We start from the raw sequence: 19,398 nt of genomic DNA on the forward strand, positions 1-19,398 counted from the left end.
GGGGGAGAGGGGTCGGAGCGGGGAGTGCAACAGGGCGGCTGGCTTGGTCGCGTTTAAAAAACGCAGCCGGGGCTGTAAAGCGTGTGAAATTACGCACTGGTCTCTTAAAGAGTGGCTAATTTATAGTAAATAGCCGGGGCTTTGTAAATGGCTTTATTATGTTGTTTCTTGTTAATTGTTGAGAAAATCCCCATTGTTGGGTGTGAATGGCTTTATGAGCTAACCTGGTCTCGGGTGCAATCGAGGGGCAGTAAATGGCCGCTCCGCTAATGTGGCCCGGAGCGAGGAGCCGGGGCCGGCCGCGGTGACCCCGGGGCCGGGCTGTGCCGGGCTGCCCGAGCCCCATCGCCGCGGCCGCCATCACACGGCCGCCCCGCGCCCAGCCCCGCACCTCCCTTCCCCTCGCTGCCCACCCTCACCCCGGGACCCCGCCGCCCCGGGGGGCTCCCCCAGCTCCGGGCCGAGCCCCCCGGCCCCTTGGTGGCCGTGCAGGGGCCGCTCCTCTTTGTTATCCCCCCGGCTCCCCGGCCTGGGGTGCCCCTGCCCCCGCCTCCCACCGCCGGCCGCCGGGGGAGGGCAGGGGGAGCCGCAAGGGACTTCCCCAAAACTTCGTCCCCCCCCTTAAACCCCGGGATCCCCGAGGAAAGCGGGGCGCGGGGGCAGCCCCCCGCCGCCGGGCCGTGTAGGGGCGGCACGTGGCGGCGCCTTATAAAATACAAATCGCGATGAAATGTAAATTCCAGCCCAGAAACTTATCTCGGGCTATTCTCTTTCCCGAAATCTCCCTCCCTCTGATTTCGCTATTAGGAGAAATCCCCCCTGGGTTTAGAGCACTTGTTTCACTTTTTTTTTTTTTTTCCCCTTTTTGCTGTTGTTGTGCAGCCCACATCTGTTGGCTTCTCCTCCGCGGCTCTCCCTGCGGGGCCGAGGCCGAGCCTCCCCGGGGCAGCCCCAGCCCCAGCCCTGCCCCTCGGAGCCCGGCGATTTTCCCCCGGTGCCTTCGGGGACCGGGCTTGAATTGCGAAGGGGTCGGCTGCTCGGCTCCCTCCTTCCCGGGGCTGGCTCCCGCAGTTCTCCTCCAGGCTGCTCGGTGCTGTCGGAGCGGGCAGATAGGGCTGTACAGCCCATTTCCCTCCAAACAGGATGTTTCCATCAACCTGCATTTGGTTTTCCCCAAAGAGCAGCGGAGAGTTTAGCTGGGAAACACGTCCCGGCTAAACCCTTGCCTTCAGCTGCCACTCGGGTCACTTCACATCTTTGTATTATATTTCATCCTGTCATTCCCCTTTCTCTGCCTTCCCGGGCAAAATAAATAAACTAACAAACAACCGGAGCCTTGCAAAAGACGCGCTGGATGGCGATGCGGGTGCGGGCGGCACCTCCCGGGCGGCTCCGGGGCTCGGCTGCCGGCTCCTGGCCGCCTCGGTGCGGGGCTGTGCGGGGCTGTGCGGGATGCAGCCCCCGGGCCGGCCTTCGCAGGCTTCTTTGTGCTTTGGTGCGGGAGGGAGAGAGGGGCTGCGAGCGCTAAAAGCGCCGCGGCACGGGTGCGAACATGTGGTTTGGATTTACCCACGGTGCTTTCGCATGCCCCAAGGTTTCGGGGTAAAACCGGCCGAGACAATAGCAAAAGGAGAAATATTAAAAGCGGAGGAAAAAAAAAAAAAAAAGAAAATAAAAAAAAAAAAAAGGAAAAGAAAAAATTAAAAAAAAAAATAAAAAGAGGGCCGCTCGCCCTCGGAAATGCTCGTTTCCATTGAGGCGGACATGCCAGCTTGGGGACGGGTAAATAGCGATAACGTGCTATTCCGCGACCGGTTTTCCAGCCCATTTGGGAAACTTTGCCGTGCCTGCCGCGGGTGTTTGAAGCAGGGCATTATAAGCGGGAGAAGGATTTTCAGGTTGTTTCTTGCTATGACATAATCGCCCCCCGTCAAAAGCTGGCTGAGGTCGCCGGAGGGAAAAAGATGTTCGCGCTGAATGATGTGGTGGGAGGAAAGAGAGAGCGGCCTTTAATACGTGCTATAAAATAATGTCAGCTCTCCGAGCCTGTGATCTCGCAGCCTCCTTTTTATTTTAGGGGAAGTTTATGAACGGTTACCTGGGGTTTACAAATTTTGCTAGTAAAAGCTCATTCGTGCCATTATGATTTCTGTAGCCTCCTCCCGTAAAAGGGGGGCCTGTAAAAGGTATGAATTCTCCACCAGCCCTGCCATTCATCAAGCCTGGGGACGTCCGTCGCTATCTGGCCGTGGGGAGGCCGATAAACGGCGAGGCTCTCCAGATAACCGCCGCTACCTCTCGGGCTCCATCCGAGCACTCGGCCGTGTTTGTTCCGTGCCGGAAAGGGGGGGGGCTTGAAAGCGGGGCAACTTTGGAGAACACACCTGAAAGTTGGGAATCTCGGTAGCTCCTCTCTACAACGTGTTTGCACTGCTCGTGGCACACAAGCAGGATACCCGGCACAGCAAATCCTTCGGCGGCGGCAGACTTAAAAGCGGCTGCTGCCTTTCCAGAGGCCTTCCTCCCTCCTCCTCCCTCTGTAAACACGGGCGCACAGATGCGCAGAGCCTGCCCGTGAAAATTCCAGCGCGGAGCCCGGCTCCTCCGCCAGCGCCTGCGGGGCCGCATTTGTTCCTCCCGTTTTCCGCAGGAGAGCGATGACACCGGGCTTCAGGAAAGCTCCGGAGGGGAGCCGAGAGCCGCAGAGGCTCCCAGCCCGACTCCAGCACGGATTGCGAGGGAATTTGGCTTCACCAAACCTGCGGATGCGAGGCGCCTTTCAGACGCAATTTACTGCTTGTCTTTGGTTTAGCGACGCTGATTGCGTCTGATCATTTCGAGAGACGAGCTCCATAAACATCTGATAGTTTGCAGGGGAATCAAGCGCGGTGACAATTGCGCGGAGCTGGTTTTAATTTTATCCCCAAAGTGTTTACACATCGACATATGGTAAATTTGTCTTCGCTAAGAAAGTTAAGAATCAATAGCGTTAATAGCTCTGCATAGACATGAGAGCGATTAACGTTTCTGCATCCCCACCAGCCTCAGGTTCCCGAAGATAAATGCTGCTTTGCCGAAAGAAAAGGCATTTGCGAGTGAAGGTTGCCTGGCTCTGCCCGCATAGGTGCTGGGGGGCTGCTGGCGAACTCAGCACCCCTCGCCCCGGCTCTGCTCAGCGGTGTAAAGCAGCAGCAGCGCCCTTGCTCTGCTTTCAGCGCTCTTTTCAAATGCTTTTCCTCCCGAATACCTGCAACGATCATGCTTGAAAAACCAGCCGGCTTCTTCCCGGCAAGGGAAGCGGGTCTGTGCTAAAGGGCTGCGTCCTGCCTCTCCCCTGCTCGGCTTTTGGGGCTGCCCCGAGCCGAGGGTAGAGGGAAAATCGTGCTACGAGCCAGGTCCCGCTCGGCAGCGGGGTGCTGCAGGCACCTTAGGGTGCTCCCTGGCTTTCCTAAGGGATGTTCAATCACCCTCAGTCGTACCAGGATGGGGTGGCAAAAACTCGGTCGTGCCGGGACTTTTTCGACCATCGAGGATCTGCTCCCAGGGAGAGCCGAAAACCACGGCTCTAACCCTAAAAACCGAGGTGCGGGAGTTAGCCACGCGTGCAAACGCCGCCGATGCATCAGTTTTTCATCGCCCCCCAAACATTTTAGGAGTAACATTTTTAGTTTTCAGGTGCTGCTTTAGGAAGGTCGTGAAATCACGTAGAAACATTAGAGCTCCCCCGATCCACAGATGTCTTTGCACGTCTGTAAGTCAAACAGGTCAAATATTTTTTAAACACGCATTTACCAAGAGAGAGAGAAAAAAAAGGCATCTAAGCTGGAAACCTGTGGGGGCATAACAAAAGGAAAGAGGCCAGAAAGAAATATCCCACAGTGGATTACAAGGTTATGGGACAGGTCACTATAGGAAAGTTAAACAAAAAATGAAGGGTACATTATATAAACCCCACGTAATTAAAAAATGGTTAGTTCCAATGCTGTAGTTATACCCTCAGACGTTTGTTGAGTTTGTTAATCGAGTGCCCGTGAGTTTATTGGGAATTTATTCTCTTAATATACCTTTATTTGCCCGGCGTTTGATTTTTCACATAATGAGAAAACTGACCGCAGTTAATGACTGTGTGTTTGGCGAGGACTGTCATTACTTCACACCGCAGAGGAGGTGCAGAGGAGCTGTTAGAGGTAGGGACGTAGTCTGAGAAGAAATAAACTCTGCCATACAGAGAGAGGACTCTAAGACAGTAATATATTAAATATTGCAGCGATCGATTTCAATACCCTGAGTGGACACGGGAATAAAAATTCACCCCCAAGATGAAATGATTAGGAATTCTTTGTTGGAAGGAAAAAGAAAAAAAGAAAAAACCGCGTTTTTCTGCGGATCCTTTTTGTTCAGGTTAGAAGAGGGCTGGGCAAGCATCTTTAAGCTCCCAGCTCCCGATTTGGACTATAACCCTAAAGGTTAGTCCCAACTCAATGGCGTTTCTCCCTGATATAAAGATGGGGCTTTGTCCGGATTGAAAATTAAGGATTAAACAGTGCCCGGAGCGGGGGCTCCCGGAGCCGGGGGTGCGCCTGTGGCCGCGCATCTTCCGCGCTCTGGTCGCTTGCCCAAACTCGGCATCACCCGGCCGAGCCGTGCCGAGCCGTGCCGAGCCGTGTCGTGCCGAGCCCTGCTTGGGGCAGGGGTCGCCCCCCCGGTCGCGGCCCCGCGGAGGGGCTGCGCGCCCGTCCCGCCCCCCGCGGCTGGGGTCCGCGCAGCGCCGCGCACTGGGGTGCCCCTCCGGGGGGGCCCTGGATGAGCAGCGGGGTTTTCCCGCAGCCGAGAGCCCAGGACGGGACGGGACGGAGCTTTGGGGGAAAGGCACCGGCCCGGCCCCCCCGGCAGCCCCTTTGTGGCCAGGCCAATTAAAACGGCACACAAAGCTGTCCCCCAGCCACCCTCCGCTCCCGCTCTGCCCCCAGCCCTCTCTTCCCTCCCCCCGCACCCCCCCGACCCTCCTCAGCCACGGCCCTTCTCGGCTTTAATTAATAATTAAAAGGCGGCATGGAAATTAAAGAGGGGGCAGAGGAGGGGCGAGGCGTTTCCGAGCCCCGCGGGAGCCCGCCCGGGTGCCGGGGGTAGGGGGAAAAGGTGCGGGGCAGCTGGTCTGGGGTCCCCCTGCGCCCTTCGAGCCACCTCCCTGCTCCTCCTCCTCCTCTTCCTCCTCCTCTTCCTCCTCCTCCGGGGATGCCGGGGTGGGCGCTACGGGGGGCTCCGGGGCTCAGCCGGGCAGTGGCCGGGCACCCACCGGGTTTGCTCCGCTCCCGCTCGGCTGCAGAGCAGGGGAATTGCAGCCCTGGAAACGTGAACCTGTTGAGTGCCACGTCCCGAGAGAAAGGGCCGGTAGTCCCCTGCATTCCCAAACCTATGAGGTTGGGATGCCAGCGCTGGGCCCCTGGATTCACCTGTCACTGCAATCACAGCCCCCGAGCACTGACAAATATTCACAATAAAAGAGTGAAAGGGTCTCTTAAGGTTCACTGATTTGTGTGTAGAACTTTGGAAAACTGCAAATAAGCGAGAAAAATTGTCCATTCTTGTGAAGGGAAATACAAGTTTGCACTTAACCGTTCAGCGACAAAACCCAGGGACTGGCCAAAGACCCGGTGACATCCACTGTAATCTCCATAACAATTTCATTTCCTCTCTCCCCTCGCTCTCTCTTTCCTGGTTAGCAAAGGGGAAAATCTGAAGGTTTAATCCCAAAGAGGGCTTGCCATTTATTCCCGCTGCAGGGAGAAGGGGATGCTGATCCCGGCCAAAATGGAGAGGGAGGGAAGCTGTCGGGCTCTGCCCTGCAGCGGCGCTGGGAGAGGCGGGCGGGGAGCATCACGCCACAAGACACATGCGAGCCGGGGTGAAATAGAAACTGGCGCTATTAAATTTCCTTTTAAGTGTGCCTTTGGATTAGTTGTACACGGAATCCAGTAATTAAGGCCCTTCTCTTTAGAGAAATCCTTTTTCGGTTTCATATTCCAGCGTCGGGCGTGATTGCTGCATGTTGGGGAGGAAAAATAAAAGGCTAATTTTTCCTTTGAGCGCAGAAAGTTGCTGCCGCAGAAGTGCTTTTTCCCAAAGACGGCACCAAATTGTAGGGTATTAGCAATAATCACCCGGGGATCTGTTCCGTACCGTTTTAGGCCTCGGATTCTGCTCTTCCCGTCTTGCTCGGACCGGGGAAAAGCATTTCCCGATTAAATTCTGCAGTAATAGAACTTGGCAACCGGCAACAAAACCCTTGCTTAAGTGAAATGAAGAGACAAAAGGCGCTTTAAACGCCGAGGACGGGCTGCTGGGGAGCTCACGCCGCAGAGTTTAAGTGCAGCCGCCTCTCCTGCCCCGCAAGCGCTGCGGGGCCGGCTGCGGGACGGCGCAAATCCCCCCGGCCGGGCGCTGCGGGGCCGCGGGCAGGGCTGGCTGCCCCCGTCCTGCTGCCTCCCCTCCCGGGGATGCGCTTTTTGGAGCCGAGCCCCGGGATCGCTCCTCGACCAGCTCCCCCTGACCGCCTGGGGCACCCACGGCACCCGCCCGCCGCGCCACGGGGCACCCGTGGGTGCCCCCCGCACCGCCCCCGGGGGTGGCACCCCGAGAGGGGCACTCCCTGAGCACCCCCTGTCCCCTTTTTGGCAGAGGGTGTCGCTTCCCACAGTGTCCCCTGCCCGGGGGCAGCTCCCACGCGTGTCCCCGGCACGGAGCCGGCTGCGGCGGGGGCTGCGTGGAGCCCTGCCCGCGGAAATAGAAATGTAACATCTCCGCAGACAAATTAATTTTTGACGGATTTATGGCACGGCTCGCTTTCAAGATATTCATTGGCTCTCGCGAGCTGTAATAAAGTCCGGGGGCAGAAGTATAAACACGCAGTGCCTGCTCTGCGGAAACCCTATAACAGTATCTGCCAGCGAAAGATCAAGACACTTTGTGCATTTTCCACAGATAATGCCCATATTCCGAGTGAGTGATCAGAGAACCCCGGTATTGTTAAGTAAAATGAGAGGAAGGCGAGTGACGTGGGAGCCGAACAATGGCATTTCTGAATCAGTTTGTTTGATTGACATTTGGGGGCTTCATGACCCGAGGGAATAGGACTCATTACCGTGAATACACCAAAACATCAACCGAGATTAGAACTCTGGATCTTTTAAAAATCCTATTTCGGTCTAAATTATAGTGGGAAAATACCAATTCTAAGAAAAAAAAAATAAAAGAAAGAGGAAAGAAATTACTCCTTTATGCTCCTTTAATTGCTCAAAGCCCCCAAAATAGAGGAAGAAACGGCGTTAAGATTTTAGGCAGCGTTTAAGAGGAGAAAATGAACTTTGCCAACTAAAAATATTGTCGCTACCAGGAGGCTAAAGACGACAAAATGTGGATTTCTGGGACCTGCGGGCGTGCGGCGAGCTGGGCTGGGAACAGGCGCATGGCGCGGGGATAACTTAATAAGAGGGATATTTGGCAGGCTGATACGAATTACTGATTAGATATCACTGCTTTTTTTTCCATGATGAACATTTTACATATAAAATCTTCAGGAAAAGGGCAAGGAAACTGGAGGGAAAAAAATAAAGAGGCTAAGCATATTAAAAAAAAAAAAAAAAAGTGAGAAAAAGTGTAAAAAATACAGACAGGAGATGGAATTGCGAGGGGGGACGTTGAATTCTGCCTGGAGGACCCGTCGGGTAGGGACAAAGTCTGCTTTTCACAAAACTGGGAGCAAACCACATCGCAGGGTGTGCGGCAGGGCAGGGAAAAACCGGTGCCAAGAGGTCCCCGGCGGAGCTGCCCGGTCGGGGCCAGGGGCGGGCAGGATTTACCCATTCCCCCAAAAATGTCCCGGGGTCCTGCAACCGAAAACACCGCTCAGGGCCAGCAGGTTCTCAATATTTGAGTGCTTTTTCCCTGTCACCTTCAGGGACAGAAATGCAGGCAGGGCTGGTGAAGCCCCCAGCCAGCATCACGACCAAGGGGGTGCGAGGGAAGGGAAGGGTGCCGTGCTGGCGATTTTTGGGTCGCTTCCCAAAGCTTCTGAGCATACTCCCAACACTTCCGAGCATTTCTCAGAAGTCATCTCTTTGAACAATGGAAAAGGGGACTTTTTAAAAATTAGAATTATTATTTATTCGGCGACCAGGAATAGAAATAATTAGGACCTCGGCGATCTCGCCCAATAAATGCGGTGTTTCAGGTTAAAACTGAGGCTCCCCGCACCCAGATATCGTCTGTACGTGGAGACATCTTGGCTGTAATTAATGGCTTGCTTTCTTCTCATTACGCTCGAGAAAAACAGAGGTCGCGTCGCGTTAAAATTGAGATTATTTTAATTTATTTAGGCTCTTAAAAAATAAATACATAAAAAAATCAGCCCTAATTACGGTCGGAATTACCCGGGCAAGGCAATTTAACTCGTTAGGGAGTTGGAACAAAGGCACGTTACAATAGGGGATGCCGGGCAGGGGAAGGGGATCCCTATTTTTTCCCCCAAAATTTTCCCTCCGGATCCAGTGGAAGGGAGCGGAGCCCCCCCCAGACCCCCCTGTGAATTTTGGGGTGCTGCAGGGCGGAGGCCGGCACCCAGGGGGGCTGTGAGGCTGCCCCGAGGGAGGGCAGCGCCCCCGGGGGAACAAAGGGGGCGCCGGGCGAGGCCAGGCGAGGCCGCGGAGGGGCCTCCGCCGCCTTCCTCCCCCTCCTCCTCCTCCTCCTCCTCTTCCTCCGCCTCAGCCTCCGCCAAGCGCGGTCCCGCAGCGCCCCCTGCAGGCCGGCGGCGGCGCCGCAGCAGCGCCCGCGGGCGGCCGCGCCCCTTAAAGGGGCCGCTCCCTTAAGGTGGAACGCGCGGCCCCTCCGCGCCCCCCCCCCCCGGCCCTCCGCAGCGCTCCGCGGGGGCTCCGCGCCCACCCTGCCCGACACCGCCGCCATCCCCAGCCGGCCGGGGACCGGCCCTTCTTCGAGAGGTGGTCCCCCGGTTGGGTGCCGCTGCTCGTCCCTGGAGCCCAGCAAATAAGGTTAATTAAAAAAAATAAATATTATTAATAAAAAAAAAAATAGAGTTTTTTTTTTTTCCCCCTTCTACAGCATTTTCCGGGCGCAAAGCAGCGGCGGTGACCACACGGCCTTCCCACCCCTTCTCCCCGCAAAAATAAAGCCGATCTCGGTCCTTGCTCCGAAAATTCAGCGCCAACATTTCTGACGTTCAGCCACCGGGATTTTTATTTTATTTTATTTTATTTTTGTATATTTTTTGTTGGAAGATGACGGAGTTCAATCCGCACAGGCCGCTAGGCACGCCAAGGTTCCCCTCTCCTGTTTTTTTTTTTTTTCATCGGCGATTTGCGAGCGCCGCGCTTCGGCCCCCTGGCGGGGCAGCCCCCGCGCCCCTCCGAGCCGAAATAACTCCAGTTAAATAATCCCAAAACCGGGGCCCTTTGGTGTGTCCCCCCCTCTTCCCGAGCAGCACACCCGAGGGGTGAGGGCTGGGCGATGTTCCCTTCGGTGGTTTTATTATTTTATTTTATTTTATTTTATTTTATTTTATTTTATTTTATTTTATTTTATTTTATTTTATTTTATTTTATTTTATTTTATTTTATTTTATTTTATTTTATTTTATTTTATTTTATTTTATTTTATTTATATATTTCTTATTTTTTTTATTTATTTTTTTTTTTCCCCCATCCCATTCTTTCTTTCTTTATTGCTCCCCCGAAGTTTGTCCCGAGCAGCCAGCGCCGGGTCCCGTCCGAGCCTGGCTGTTCCAGATCTGCCGTGCCGGGGGGGGGGTAGGAAAGCAGAAAGCAGGGAAAGCAGAGCGAGAGATGTGCACCCTGTTAAATTCCCCCGAGGGCACGGTTCTGGGGAGGGGAGGCGATGCTGCTCCAGCAGCTGGTGCGGGGGGGGGGGGGAATGAAAATCAGCGCACGGGGCTTTATTGATGAGTGTAACGCTGAGGGGAAGGCGGCGAGGTCCTGGGGGGGGCGAGCTGTGCCCTGAGAAAGCAACAATCCGATAGACTTCAGCGGAGCGTGGCGCAATGAGCCCTAATAACCGCGATTAAAGCAGCAGCAGCAAATCAGGTGCCTTATCGCCCCTTTTTATCTCAAGCAGAGGAATATTCCGTCTTCTTCTGACAGAGGAGCCCTCATCCAACGCATTCTGTTCCCGTTGCCCGAATGAAACACGTTTTCCCCCCCCAAAATAAACACGGTGCTGGCGAGTCCAGCGCTGGCAGGGCCAGCAGCAGGGAATGTAACTTTTAGAGAGGCCGGTGCCTGCCCGTGATTGATGCCGTGGCGCTCTGACAACACCGAGTGTGGAGCTAATTGCCTCTATAAACGCAGAAGATATTGCCCTCGGTTTATCAAACACCTTCTTTGTCCCGGGCTAAAACAAGTGTCACAGTAAATGGACAAGACTGTAGAGATGGATGGTTGCCCGGCGGTGAAATCTGAAGGAGAGCTGCCCACCAGGGGCTGGTTTAAACTGGGAGGGTGGCTGCTCCCTCTCCGAGCACCCATCCGTGGGGCTTCGAGCACCAAGAAGCCCCCAGCTCCTGGCAGCGCGACCTGGTGGCCCCCGAGGACCTCACGGAGGCCCCTGGGGACCTCGCAAGCCCCTGGGACTCCGCTGAGCCCCCCGGGCAGGCGGGGCTGCGGGGTGCAGCTCCCCACCCACCCCACGAGGCACCATGGAGAAGGGACTGCAGAAGGTTTCCTCCGGGTTTCATTGAAGAAAGGGGTGATCCTGACCTTAAAAAAAAAATAAAAATAAAAATATTATTATTATCTTGTTTGCACAGGGGCCTCAGATTTTTTCTCTCCTTCTTTTTAATATATTTTTCTCTTTATCTTGAAGGCCAATAACCAGTATTAAGAAGAGAAAGGCAAGGCTTCCCAGCAATACTTATTCAAACAGGTAATAGCAAATTCTGTGGGAGCACATAACAAAATAAAATTTCATCTTCAGCCAAGACCAAAATGTGGCTTCTGGGATCTCCCTCCCACAACTGCCCTGTTCACACTTCTACTCCCATCCTTTCCCTTACAAGCCGTTCCCTCATCTCCAGGTCCAGGCAGGGCTATGATACCTTGCCACACTTTCATTTTTAATTTTATTTATTTTTTTTCATATTGACATTTTGAAGAGCATGGAGAAGAACCCCTCCCCTCCGCCCCTTGTGTTTTGAATCCCTAAAGTGCCGTACAGGATCCTCTGGCAGCATCTCCCTGCTTAAGGGGCTGGATTGCAAGGTGAGATACCCTATGGGGTGTAAATGAGAGGTGTGGAAGCTAAAGGGGAAAGGCACAGCCTGAACAAATACCTGCAGAATGAAACTGGACAAATTCACACGTGAAGGAGAGCACTCATTTGTAAGCTGCTGCCCGGGGAAGTGGTTAATTCAGGGTTATTTATTGTTTCTAAGCCTTGCTGGAAATTATGTTTTTGTCAGACAAATTATTGAACACAACAGTGGGAGAGGCGGATAAGATCTAATGACCGGGGACAAACAAAACCGTATCTGCTCCTCGTGGCCGTGATATTTTGGTAGATTCACAGATTTAGCGCCGAGGGTCACGGTCACCCCTTCTAGACCAGCACAGCGATCTGCTGAAGGAACATGAGAAGATCCTGCAGCCCAGGCACCTTCCCTGGAGGCTGCTCCCAGCAGATTTTCATTTTTCCTCCAATTTATCTAGAGCTGTAACTGCAGAACTACCTCCAGAGCAGAGCTGCGTTGCATAATTATTCATGCTAGGGACTGCTTAACCTCCCAAATCATTTCCCTGCTCTTTTTCCTTGGGATTTTGCCCCTCGCTGTGGAGGAGCAGGCACATTCCTGGTGCCGCTCCTTCCCCTGCTGAACCTGCCCTGCAGATAGCAGGAGCGGCGCGGTTATGCCTATTAGTCACAGTGCTCGGCCGTGGTGTTAGACTAATTTGGGAAGCCTTCCTGCCTGGCAAGAAACAGCAGGGTTTGATCGGGGTCCGAGAGCCATCACAACGTGCAGCAAGGCTCTTTGAGGAGCCCTTAGCACCTGGGACATGGAAAAAAAAAAACCCTCACCCCACCAGGCAGCACTGAAACCTCGTGTCTGGAGGCACAGATCACTCGATCTGCTGGATCCCTTCCGTCCCCGAGTCCTAGGGCAGTGATTTGATTAAATGGCATTAATAAAAAAAGATCTGTCAAAACAGGGAGAGAGCGGAGAGACAATATTGAGTCTTTAACCACACTCTTTTGAGGAATATTAAATTAATGTTCCCACATGATGTCCGGGCATCAATCCTGATCTCCCTGGAGTCACTGGTGACATTTCTATTGCCTCCCGTGAAAGAGGGCTATTTATCTGAAGGCATCTTGATCAAAATAAACATCAGGAAATAGATTGTACGTGAAAATATTTTGAACTTCCTTTTGCTTGATTTGAACAATTGCTTTGGTCCTAGGTTATTAAATCTTGACTTCACCCCAAGAGAGGTTGCTGTTGTATTACTATCCTCTTTCCTTTGCTGCAGGGATAATCAAACTTTTCAATAGCTTTCTCTGGACCGTGAGGCTATGGTTACTTTTAACCCCTTTTCAGCCTGGTCCAACTAAAATGCTAATGAAAACATCTGCAGGCAGTGCTTGGTCAGTCTAAACACCACCAAGTCTTTCAAAAACCGGAGTCCTCTGCCAGCTGGTAAAAAGCAGTTGTTTTACAGGGAGGGAAACCCGCTGATAACACTTTGTGCTGAGGCGAAAATCACCTTGCAAAACGTGAGTTATCGGTGCCAGGCAGAGAGACAGATTTCAGTGACATCTGCTTTAAAACGCTCCCCTAGAGCTCAGAGCTCACATCGTGGGCTCACAGCACACAGCAGCAGACGTCTTCTCCATCTTAACAAAATAATACATTCTCCTCTTTGAATGAGCACTGTGGAAAAAAAAAAAAAAGTGCATCTCTTCTGGTTTACATTAGGCAGCTTTTTGGCCGCTTTCTGGTAACCTTTTTTTTTTTTTTTTTTTTTTGGGGAAAAGATTCACAAGTGTTTACACCAACGTCTAACTCTATTAGCTGCGGAGGGGGAGAGCTATAAACTCACCCGCTTATTCCACGGGCTTAACTAATGGGGCTGTCACTGCATTTTGCTCCTGGTTCCCAGGGCGAAACCAAGAGGAACTGGGAAAACGTGGCTTCCCAAATGTCCTTTTTTTTTTTTTTTTTTTTTTTTTTTAGGATGCTGTAAATAACAGCAAGGCATTAGCCCCGTTATGCTACGTGGCCTCTTAGGAAGGGGATCAAGGTGGGGTCGTGCAGCACAGCTCCATCGGGCAAGCTCCAGAGAGCCCCGAGACCCCATGGGGCGCAGCCCCCCTGGTGCCTAATTCCCTGCACCGTTGCCTGCTCCCTCCTCCTTTGGCAGCTTCGGGCCTCTAATTGGGGTTTTAATAACCCTCTCGGCGGGGTGGAGAGGCAGGGAAGAGTTAAGCCCCGAGCCTGTCCTTGTGCCGGGGAGGGAGAGGTGCAGGGGGGCTGCTTGCTGCGGGGGGGTCGGAGCGGGTAAGGGAAGGGCCCTGCAAGAGGTTCCTGGGAGGGCAGGGGGAGCACGGGGATGGGCTGGGGGACAGGGGCACGGCCGGCTTTCCCCTGCCCTCGCAGCCCCTTCTCCTCTCCCGGCGTCGGGCTGCGCATCCCGCGGCCGCGCAGCGCCCTGCGCTCGGCTCCTGCGGAAAAGAGGCTGCAGGAAGGCTCATGGGACGCCTGTTTGAGCCCAAAACCATGTAAGCAGGGGCTTCCCTTCCCTTCCCTTCCACCCCACCCCTTCCCATCCCATCCCATCCCATCCCATCCCATCCCATCCCATCCCATCCCATCCCATCCCATCCCATCCCATCCCAGTGTTCCCGAGGAGCTCCAAACCCCCTTTTGGGAAAGTGAGGATGATACAAAACTGGGATTTATCAGTCCAGAACAAATTCCTCATCTGGAGCTGAGGGCAGTGAGATATATCCATCGTTGAATCGCAATGAGATAAATATTTTCCTAAAAATAACCTAATTCATTACATAGACCTGATTAATGCTTTACGTCTGTAGCTGTTTATTGACTACTGAATCAAGCCTCATGGAAAAAAAAAACAACAAAACACCACCAAATCCTAATAACACATGATTGTGCAATTAAAGACTGTCTTATGTGTGCACAAAAGGGACTAAATTAAATCCACACAAGCAACCTACATTCTGGCGTCCTAACTTTTCAGTACCTTCCTTTGTAGGGTGGGTTTTCTAAAGGTGAAAACAATCTCTCCCTCTTATTTTTTTTTTTTTTTTTTCCTTCAATGTGGAATTCCCGGCAACTGCTGCAGCATTCCTTGTTAGCAGGGTCTGAAACCTGAACCTTCAGCAGGGCACCACAGCTTGAGTTACAAGACTAAGTGCGCGAGTTGCATCTAGGATAATGGTGTTATTTTGGGTGTGGAGAATGGGTTCCCGGGGTCATGCTTGGAGTGGGCTGTGCACCCCTCTGCTCCCCCCAGCCACCCCCAGTCCCCCTGGCAGTGGGTCCTCTGGCTGCTCCCTCGGTGGTGGCTTGGCCTGGCTTTGGGATAAAACGTGCATGCTCAGTTATTTTTGGTGTGTCGCCACCACTTTTGTTGAAAATGCGACTGAGAGGAATGCTCGTAGCTTTATATCTTGGCCAAATCATAACATGGAGTCGGGGGATGGAGGAAAGGCACTTTTCTGGCTCTGGGTCTTTCCTTTTGCTAAATTTAAAAAATATTTTGGAAGGAAGTTGAAGGTATTATAAATTCCCATATATGCTCCAAAAGTGTTTTATAAGGGGAAATGTTTCGCATGACAAGTATTGAGGTAACCACTTACACAGTTTACCAATATTTTAATTTAATTGTGTTAATTCCTGTACTCCATTGACAAGGTGTTCATTGCTTGTGGTTTCTAACCTCATTTTAAAATTAATGCTTCTGCCATTACAAAGGACTGGCTTTATTACTGATGTCTGTGTCTGCATATGAAAATTTACCACCAGGCCAATTTATTTTAGGGAAGCATAAAGAGAAGACTGTTTCTCTCCTCTCTTTGCAAAAGTCTACTTATCCCTGTCAGATTTCTGCAGGCCACTGTTGATTTTACTAAAACTGAAATGCTTGCTTTTACTTTGCATTGTGCACTATTTTAACAGCAGAAGATGGCATATAAACACCTTTTATCTACTTTCCCTCCTACTGGGCTTGTAACATCAAAGATCATCCCATTCATCTTTGTTTCAAGATGGGCTGTAAGTTTTTATCCGTCAGGGTTGTTGAAAATCAAACTGGCTATACTTGATCACAGTAGGATCTGCATGAAAATCCATCTACAAGTTGAGTTGTAATACTTACCTGTCTAGGTCAATTTGAGAACAACAAGAATGATAAGCACGTAAAGCTGAAATGGGGTTGTTGCACAGTAGGACTGTTCCACTGTCAGGATGGCAGAAAAGGCTGGTTTAAGTAAATGCGGAGCTGCGTGCAAAGTCATGTGGTTGTGTCCCATAGGTTATCAGCTGCAATTCATTGTGATAATTTGTCATCCCACTTGCCCTGACTTTGTATGCCATATTGCCTGGGGATTATCCCAGTGAAGAGGGAGGATTAAGGTATGTGAAGGAATGTGGTAAAAGTGTCAATAGACTTTTTCTGTTGAACAGGGAAAGAGCAAAAAATCCTCTACTTATGCCTCAGAGGAAAAAAAGCTAGTTTTCATTTGTTAGTTTTTTTTTTTTTTTTTTTTTCCATTTTTTTTCCTCATTGTGGCAAAATGATAAAAATTCTTTCCCCTTTCAAAATGAAATGATGGCATGCTATAATGTGCCACTAGTGTTGTGCATACTCATATACTGAATAACTTATCCATTATTATTTTTTTTTTCCTAACAGTTAGCCTTGCTTAATTTTTAAAAAAACTTTTTTATTCTTTTCTCTTGACTTAGATACACTGTCTCTACACAGACAGAGAATCACAGAATCATGGAATGGTTTGGGTTGGAAGAGTCCTTAAAGATCACCCAGTTCCAACCCCCTGCCACGGTAAGGGACACCTCCCACCAGACCAGGTTGCCCAAAGCCCCATCCAGCCTGGCCTTGAACACTTCCAGGTGTAATGAGTGTGTATCTTCCTGTAATTTGAGCAAGTGTCCCTGTATTTACACATATAGTAGTGGTTGAGCTAGGAATATTGCCTATAAATAAGCTTTCTGACTCTGTTATGTGGCCATGCTTATAACCTTAGCCAAACTTTAACAGTTCAGATTGAAACTTTCCAAAGAAATATTGAGCCTGAGGCAGAACTTGCAATGGAAAGTTTCAGCTAAAAGAGTTCAGATTTCTCTAAAAACAAGAGTGAGAAAATTGTTTTGTTTGGCGTATGTTGACAAAACTAAAACAAACAAGAAAACCTAAAGCCTTACAGAAAAGGTGTAATGTTTTTTTGAAATGGTGTCATGATCTAGTATTTAAGCGAACAACAGTGTTTGGAAAGATACTTTAATCTGCTCCTGAAAAAAATGTGTGTGAGTTTGGTTGAGTTTTGGTCCTCAGGGAAGTTACAGTTGGAACATCTTTTATTTTATTTATTTATTTATTTTCCACAGAAGACTCCCCAGGATTTGGCCCAGCTGGAGCTCTTGCTTCTCCTGGCCTTGCAGCATAGTTTTCTGGTGAGGCCAGGGCAGCACCCAGGCAAGGGGAGAAAAAGAGAAATCGTGGAGTGGCAGATGTGGGGCTGGGGTGACCAGGAGGGGACAAGGGACAGGAAAAGAGCTGTGTGGGTGGCCAGTTAGGGGACACGGGGCTGGGGAGCATGGGTGTGTGGGGCAGGGCCCAAGGCAAGGCCTGATGCACCAGCGCTGTGTGGTGGGGTGCTCCTCCTTGCAAGTTGGGCCGGGTCTCACCTGACAAAGCTCCCACCCATCCCAGGAAAGAAATTTCCATCAGGAAACTGCATACAAAAATGAGCAGAAGGTGTGTAGTCAGGGGTTGGAGATTAGAAAATGCCACACAGAGGTTTTCTGTGCTATCTTCCTTCTCTGTCCCCCTTTTGTGTAGCAGTTATGATGCAAACTAAAACTATTTTTACAGTTTTCTCTTTAAAGGTGTTTCTTTTCCTGTGGTAGATGAAATTTATTTTAATTGTTTAGCAGCAATAGCTCAATGGCCATGTATATTGCAGAGTAAAAATGTATTATTTTTCTCAGGAAAAGTGTTTTTTGAATCAAATTTTGATGCTGTTGAAAGTGAATGTCCCATGACCCTAACGGAGCTAGACGTCTGCAAATGAATTGTATCTGTCAGACCTGTTGTCTCTCTTTCTTGTCTTTTGTTTGTTGCTGTCTTGTCAATTTGGCCATTCTGGGTTCTTATCTTAACATCGTAGCAAGGAGGTCGGTATTCAGGAAAACAAAAAACGCTGGCTCAAGTGGAACAGTTCATGTTGCCCCAAGAGGAAGGAAGGATGCCTCTTCCTGCCTAACCGCCGCGTGCTCTGCAAGGCGTTACTTATTGCTGAGCCTTCTCCTGCCTGTTTCCTGGATAAGGTGGAAAGAAAAATGATAAACGTCCTTGTCTGAAGCTTGCACAAATCAGGTTACAGAGACAAATTGCTTTCCAGATCTTCTTATTGTACATCCCTGGCAAGTTTTGTCTAAAAGTAAAAGTAGGTATTGTGTGTATTCGTGCTCCTTTATTACCTGCAAATATATAAATTAAATCTGGGCAAAATAGACTCTAATTGTGTCAGATACAAGACTGCCAAGTTACATTTTTTATTTGTTTTTCAAAAAGGAAAGAAGTCTGAGTAAGGAGGATCCAGCAGCAGTGAAGTTCCTACTTTCATACTAACTCAGACCTGACACTTGCCTTCTAGCATTTAAAAAACAAAATTTTTCAAAACAGTTCATAGAAAGCAGTGGGCTTTTGGGAACTTAGTAATAAATGTTTCATTAATTATTATAAAACAAGAGATCAACTGAATGCCATAGAAGATAGTGTTCTAGACTTTTCTTAACACGTTACATGGGATTATGCTCTGACTATTTTTATCAACACACATAGATTATTTAGTCTCTCAATATCTTTGTAAAATTCCTTTTAAGGAGAGGTGTGTCTGGATTTTTTTCTCCAGAATTTTTCTGTTGTACAGATTCATTGCCCTCCCTGCAGGATGGGCACCTACCTCCTCTCTCCCCTGCCATCTCATTCCTGGTGTGCTCACTCCTGAGAGCCTTGAGCTCTCTGCCACTCTTCGCACTGTGTTGTCCTGGGGTCACTGAAACTGGTGCCTTTCATCTCCCACACCTGTAGGGAGGCAAGATACCTTTTCTGAAATTCAAGCTGGTGTTTGTGGGGTTAAAAAAAAAAGTCCCACTGGGAGCCAGACAGATAGCTGAGCTCATTAACTGCAATTATTTGGAGGTGTCTTCCTCAACCGGTCCTGTTCTTGGATGAGAACTGTGAGTGAGAAACCAGTAAGGTGATTACTCTTCATTCCTTTCTTAAACCACCTTATAACACAGTTTGTATATAGTATACAATATACGATGTGATCTTATGATTACCTTAACCTTTTGGCGCTCTTACCCCAGGTTCCCTCTCTGTCTCACCATAGATGTAGCCCCATGGGCAGAACTGCGGCACTACTCATTTCGTCAATGTGTCTGTAACAGTCTCAAGCTTCCTTTCGTGCTTCAGTGGCTCTGCTGGTATGTGTTTTCAGAAGTGTCATACACAACCAGAAAGCAGAGATTTCCAGATGGTATTTTTTGGTCCTTGAAATTAATCCGTATGAACTCCAGGCAATTGCCCTATCAGTACTATATTTCTGAAATGTACTAGGGTGTCCTTTGATATACTTTTAGTGAGAATAAAAAAAAATAACGGGGATACTTAGGTCAGTTTCATCCAATGTAGCAAGAGAGCAGAGTGAGTCTGTGCACATCTGTGCCCTGCAAACACCAGTCACACTTTTCATTTGTTTTCTGTCCAGCTGTGAATGTTTATTCAGATAGTTTGTGAATCCATCTCCATGGATGTCGTGCTAGGCTGTGCTTGATAAGGAGTTAAAGGCTGTTGTGAGTCTGTGTACACTGAATTCCTCACTGAGGGAATGTAAATGAGGGGATTTGAGGGCTTCCACAACAATTGAACCCTCCAGTTCTGTAGCAACCCTTGTTTAACCTGTAAGAAACTCATCAAAGATCTCCTACCAACTTTACCAGTGTCAGCAGGAGATTCTGGGGCACTGCAGGCTCCCACAGGCTGAGGGGTGGCTCAGAAATCGTTTCTTTGTTTCATTCCTAAGCTCTGCGTTCTTCCTTTGCCG

Source organism: Aythya ferina (assembly GCF_964211825.1).
Source record: "Aythya ferina genome assembly, chromosome: 2".
NCBI lineage: Eukaryota > Metazoa > Chordata > Aves > Anseriformes > Anatidae > Aythya > Aythya ferina.